At 45.7% G+C, this 6,390-nt stretch overlaps 1 long non-coding RNA gene across 1 annotated transcript; it reads left to right on the forward strand.

Annotated features, from left to right (window-relative positions):
* Positions 1–3,865: 3,865 nt before the first annotated feature.
* Positions 3,866–5,718, forward strand: LOC120885805 (uncharacterized). The gene is made up of 2 exons (XR_005728532.2): positions 3,866–4,182; positions 5,121–5,718. It is a non-coding gene; the product is annotated as an uncharacterized LOC120885805 (long non-coding RNA).
* The last annotated feature ends 672 nt before the right edge of the window (positions 5,719–6,390 follow it).

Genomic DNA, 6,390 nt, shown 5'->3' on the forward strand with positions numbered 1-6,390 from the left:
CAAAAGATAAATATATTTTTTAAAAATAAGATAACTAGTAATAACTGTCAGTAAACAAACCACACCAAGAACATATTAATAATGATATACTGGGGGCAGGGGATGTGGCTCAAGCGGTAGCGCGCTCGCCTGGCATGCGTGCGGCCCGGGTTCGATCCTCAGCACCACATACCAACAAAGATGTTGTGTCCGCCGAGAACTAAAAAAAAATAAATATGAAAAATTCTCTCTCTCTCTCCCTCCTCTCTCACTCTCTCTTAAAAAAAAAAATAATAATGATATACTGGGAAACAAAGTAACAATAAAATAATTGGTAACATCTATTTACTAATATATTGCTAAGTTTTTCAATGTTAATATGACATTCATACTAGTAAAAATGTTATTTTGAAATATTTTCATATATCATGCATTAAGCTTAGGAGGGCTCTTTTAAAACATAAAATACCTTTTAAAAGAAAGTGTATCTCTCTCTCTCTCTCTCTCTCTCTCTCTCTCTCTCTCTCTTGTATTGGGGATTGAACCCAGGGGCACTCAACCCCGGAACCACATCCCCAGCCCTTTTTATATTTTTTTTTAAGAGACAGAGTCTCGCTAAGTTGCTTAGGGCCTCACTATGTTGCTAAGGCTGGCTTTGACCTCACAATCCTACTTTAGCCTCCTGGCACACTGGAATTACAAGTGTATGCCATGCATTGGCCATAGCTCATTGGTTTTTTTTTTTTTTGGTTTTTTTTTTTTATTATTTTTTTAGTATTTGGCGGACACAACATCTTTGTTGGTATGTGGTGCTGAGGATCGAACCCGGGCCGCACGCATGCCAGGCGAGCGCGCTACCGCTTGAGCCACATCCCCAGCCCAGCTCATTGTTTTTTGACCTAATAAGAATACAGAGAATAAGCAAAACCCATGGGAAGCAATGGCACACACCTGTAATCCCAGTGACTTGGGAGGCTGAGACAAGAGGATCATGAGTTCAAAGCCAGTCTCAGCAAAAGTAAGGTCCTAGGGGATGGGATTGTGGCTCAGTGGTAGAGCACGTGCCTTGCACATGTGAGGCACTGGGTTCAATACTCAGCACCACATAAAAATAAAGGTCTATCTACAACTAAAAAAATTAAAATTAAAAAAAAATGAGTCCTAAGCAACTCAGTGAGGCCCTGTCTCTAAATAAAATACAAAATAGGGCTGGGGATGTGGCTCAATGGTAGAGTGCCCCCAGTTCAATCCCTGGTCCCCCAAAAATAAAAATAATAAAAAAAGAAATTTAAGATGGGGCTGGAGTTTTAAGCTCAGTGGTACAGAACTTGCCTAGCATGTGTGAGGCACTGGGTTCAGTTCTCAATACCACATACAAATAAAGGTCCATGACAACTAAAAAAAAAATGTTTAAAAAGAAATTTAAATCAATCAACAAATACATGAAAAAATGCTCACCATCTCTAGCAATCAGAGAAATGCAAATTAAAACTACTCTAAGATACCATCTCACTCCAATAAGAATGACAGCCGTTATGAAGTCAAACAACAATAAGTGCTGGTGAGGATGCAGGGAAAAAGTTACACTCATACATTGCTGGTGGGACTGCAAATTGGTGCAGCCAATTTGGAAAGCAGTATGGAGATTCCTTGGAAAGCTGGAAATGGAACCACCATTTGACCCAGCTATTCCCCTTCTCGGACTATACCCAAAAGACCTAAGAAGAGCATACTACAGGGACACAGCCACATCAATGTTAATAGCAGCACAATTCACAATAGCTAGAATGTGGAACCAACCTAGATGCCCTTCAATAAATGAATGGATTAAAAAATGTGGCATTTATACACAATGGAATATTACTCAGCACTAAAAAATAATAAAATCATGGCATTTGCAGGCAAATGGATGGCATTAAAGCAGATTATGCTAAGTGAAATTAGCCAATCCCTAAAAAACAAATGCCAAATATCTTCTCTGATATAAAGGGGGTGACTCAAAATGGGATAGGGAGGAAGAGCATGAGAAGAAGAGTACCACTAAATAAGGAATAGAGGTGGAAGGAAAAAGAGGGAGAAGGGGAGTTGCATAGAAGATGAAAGGATAACCTCATTGTTATACAGAATACATATATGATGTTGTAATGAGAAAAAAAAAGTGTGTCACATTAGATTGGATAGAGAAAAAGGATGGGAGAGGAGGGGAGGAGTAGGGAGGATAGGAAGGGCAGCAGAATAGAATAGACAATATGATTGATGTATGTACATTCCATGTATGTATTATATATCAAAATGCATTCTACTGTCATGTATGACAAAAAAAATTGAAATTAAATCAATAAAGAAAAAGAAATTTAAGATGTAAAATACAGTAGCTCTGTATTGTTCTTGACCCATCCAGTACACAGGTTGAAAGGACTCCCAGTGAGAAACAGGCCCAGCTTGGGGGAGGGGTGGTAGAAAATGAAAAAGGCCAGACTATGAACCCAGTTAACACTGATCTCTAGGGAAGAGACACTCTTGGGTTGGTTCTGTCTGAGAAACTGGTTTTGGTGTTCAAGATAAAGCCAGGTATCTAAGAGGGCCCAGCCTGTGAGAGTTGTCTTTTCATTCAAAATCCTGTCCCAAGACTCCAGTAGATCCTCTGATGTTACACAGAAAGTGCCAGATGTAAGCTCTAAGGACAGAGACCCCAGTGAAGCCCCAGGGGAGATAGGTAGGACATGGGATCTGCTGGGTGGGGCTAGAATATGTGGTCACAGTGTCTGGAAAGGTCAGAAATATTGAAGCGGGTAGAGGGAAGGGGCAGAGAACAGGAAGATGGACTGTGGAAGAACCAGCCCCTTTTGCCTTGGGAACAAACAAGGGAAACAAGACACTTACGGGCTGGGCTAGGACCTAAGGAGAGCTCAGTGTAGCATCAGCAAAGAGAAGGACAGAGCCCTGAAGTGCTGGGCTAGGCTGGAAGAGAGAAGAGAGGCTGTAGGGCCTGGGAAACACAGTTGGCTGAGCAAGAGAGCCTGGAAGGCCAAAACCCAGGAGAAGGGAAAGAATGGTAGACGCTGTGACTGCAGAGAAATTAGCAAAAGAAAAAAGCTTGGAGGGAGAGAGGGCAGAGAGAGAAATAATAGCTCAGCCTGTGGTAGGAAAATGGAGGAAACAAACCTGGGGGTGAGATAGAGGCCAGGCTCCCCAGGTTTGGCAAAATAACCCTGCACAAGGATTTCTTTGTATTACAGGGTATGTCCACCTGCCTTTTTTTTTTTTTTTGGTGATGCTGAGGATTGAACCCAGGGCCTTTTGCATACTAGGTAAGCACTCTACCCACTGAGCTATATCCCCAGCCATACATGTACCACATTTAAGCCAAGCTACCAAGAACCTTCTAAACTGAGGTTATAGTGGGGGCAGGTCCCTTATTTCTTTCCTAGATTCCTCCAAAAGAAACCAGCTCTCTGAAGGCCATCCCTTTCACCACTGACCCCTGAGCAACTTGGTCTCTTTCTCTATTCAAAATAAGAGAAAGGCCAGGCATGGTGACACATACCTGTAATCCCAGCAGCCCAGGAGGCTGAGGCAGGAGGATCCAGAGTTCAAAGCCATCCTCAGCAAAAGTGAGGTGCTCTGCAACTCAGTGAGACCCTGTCTCTAAATAAATCAAAATAGGGCTGAGGATGTGGCTCAATGGTGGAGTACCCCCGAGTTCAATCCATGGTAACTGCCCCCCACCAAAAAGAGAGATAGGAAGATGCCAGGATTGAACTCAGGGAGAGATTCATTCTAGAAATATCCTCATGGAGTAAGATTCTGTGGCCCCATACTAGTAGTTACCATATGGCCAGGAAACCAGGTTAAGCTCCCTACCTAAATCTCATTAGCTGCTTCTCTCTCTCTCTCTCTCTCTCTCTCTCTCTCTCTCTCTCTCTCTCTCTCACACACACACACACACACACACACACACACACACACACACACGCTCATACTCAGGTACATGTTTGTACCCACAATGACTAAGGAGGTCATTGCCAAATTCTGTATTGCCAGGCTCTCCAGGCACATCTGAGTTTCCTTGTGTCAAAAGGAGCGTTTCCAAGCTCATTGGTCTGTTGCCATGGAAACACTCAGGCTTCCAGAACTCTGGGCTAGGGCCTGCCCCCCATGGTGCAGAGGAGGAGAAGAGAGCTGAAGGGTGACAGAAAGAAGGTATGGAAAGGTTCCTGGGAGGAGGCGGGCTGATGAGACACATCTGGGTCTAGGTGACCCTTTGCTGTCCCTTCATTCCCTTAAACTACCTTTCCTCTCCTTTTTGCCTCAGTAGATCTCTCCAGGCCAAAGGAATGGAAAAGAGATGTCAAAACAAAGATTTATGGCCAGAACCAGGTGGAGGGTATTAGATCACTTCCTGGGTCACCAGGGGTTTTTGAGAGGTACTAGCTTTGGAATAGGGGCTGGGGCTTGGATCTAGCACTGTGTCCATGCAGCCACCTGAGGTCCCAAGCTAGGACTGCCTCAGGCCTGGAGCCACTTCAGCAGGCCCCTCCTCCCCACACCCAGAGAACCTGTTTAAAATGGGATTTCCAAGCCATGATGTCAGAGGAAAGCCAGAAGCTCCATCGGCTTGTGCCAGCTCTCACTTGATTAGCAGAGCAGAGCCCAGGCTCCGCCTGGAAGGAGGCAGTCAGAGGTGGGAGGGGTTTGTGGGCTTTGAGCCAGGTGGCATCCTGGGATCTGTGGCATCCTGCATGATAGACAAGCTATTTCCAGGTCAAAAGCCTCTGTACCCTTCCACTTTACCTTAAATTTCAGACAATGCATCATCTTCATTCCAAATACCCCAATTTTTTCCTCTGTGATGAATTATGCCTGCCAGGAGAAGAAGGGCACCCCAAATTCTTAGAGCTGGGCATCAGTTTCAGTTTGGGTCCTGTCTGTCCTGCCTGTCCCACCTGTGGGCTAGAGGCAGGGATGAGAGGACTGACTGCAAGGAAGGGAAAGGCCACTAGGTGGAGCTGCTTCCTCCCAATGTGGGATTCTGAGACTAAAGGACAATCCTCCTGCAGTCAGATGCTCAAGACTGGTGAACAGAGTGCCTCCTACTCCTCTGCGTGAAGTGCGAGGCTGATAAAGTGTATCTCTTGCAGGTAAATGGCTGTGGATTCTCAAGAAATCTCTGCCTAAGTCCAGCATGTGTGCACACCTTCTGCCAACTCCCCACCAGAAGTGATCAGACCTAGAAAGCACCGTTTTGTGACCAGGGTCAGGTACCCTCCCTGGAGCAGGGAGCAGGGAAATTGCCAGGCTGACCCTGGGAAAACCTACAGACCAAGGGTTCCAACCTGAGCTTCTGAAATGACATCTGGAAAGGCTGATGGAGCTATTTATTGATCAGGAGTGAAAAGGGGCTCAAGTGGGAGTTGGGTTCAGGAGAAGGGAAGCTCACCTGGCTGCAGTGTTCCCTGGACTAGGCCACGATGGCCTCTTGAGACCTGCTTCAGGCTTCCCTGCCCTTGTTTTCATCCAGAGTACTGTGGAGTTGAAAGAGAATACTAAGTCCCTAGTCCCCAAACTCTGAAATCCCCAAGTATTCTTGCAGGGGCTGAGGGTGGGGCTTCCCAGTGACCTATCTTTCTCTGACCTCTCTCCCAAACTGACCCCACCAGCCCTATATCCTTGATTAATTACACTGTTTTTCTGTCCCAGCCAGATGAGTGATCAATAAATAATGCTGCTTGAAATATTGATGGCGAGTTTTATACCAGCATCCCTAAGCTATGTCTATCATTTGGAAACTTGAGTGCTGACAGGGAAATGCATGGCTCCCCAGACAGCTCTTTCCTGTCCCTACAACATAGGGTCTTTCTTTGCCAAGATCTCTACCCAATCTCATCTCAGCCACAATCATGACTCTGTCCCATTAACTAAGAGGAAGAAACCCCAGAGATCAACTCAGCCAGCCTCTTGGGGAGGATGTGGTAAGCTAAAGCAAGCAGAGCCGATTCCTGACCCCTTGGTTCTCATGTTGAGATCCAGATGCCATTTCTTATATTCCGTGTCCATATTGGACCTATCAGATCCAGCTTTCTAAGTGACCAACTCAGTTGACTGCAGCCTTCCAGGACCCATGTGGACTATTTGGAGCCTAAGCACAAGGCACTCATGTGCCTGCAGACTTCTCTGGCCCTGGTCACTTCATCTGGTTTGTTCTCTAGGAAGAAGGGAGAGAAGCGTAGAGAGGAGAAGAGGAGGCAATAAAAGCTCTGGAGCCAACTCACCCAGTAGGAGCCCCGGCTCTGCAGAAGCCACACCCACTCAAAAATCTTTGCAGGTGCACCCTTGTTTTCCTTCCTATTTCACCAGGTCAGCTCCCCGGAGCAGTGCAAATCTCCACTCAGATACACCCGCTGCCCCATC

This window comes from Ictidomys tridecemlineatus, chromosome 1 (assembly GCF_052094955.1).
Source record: "Ictidomys tridecemlineatus isolate mIctTri1 chromosome 1, mIctTri1.hap1, whole genome shotgun sequence".
NCBI classification, from domain to species: Eukaryota; Metazoa; Chordata; class Mammalia; order Rodentia; family Sciuridae; genus Ictidomys; species Ictidomys tridecemlineatus.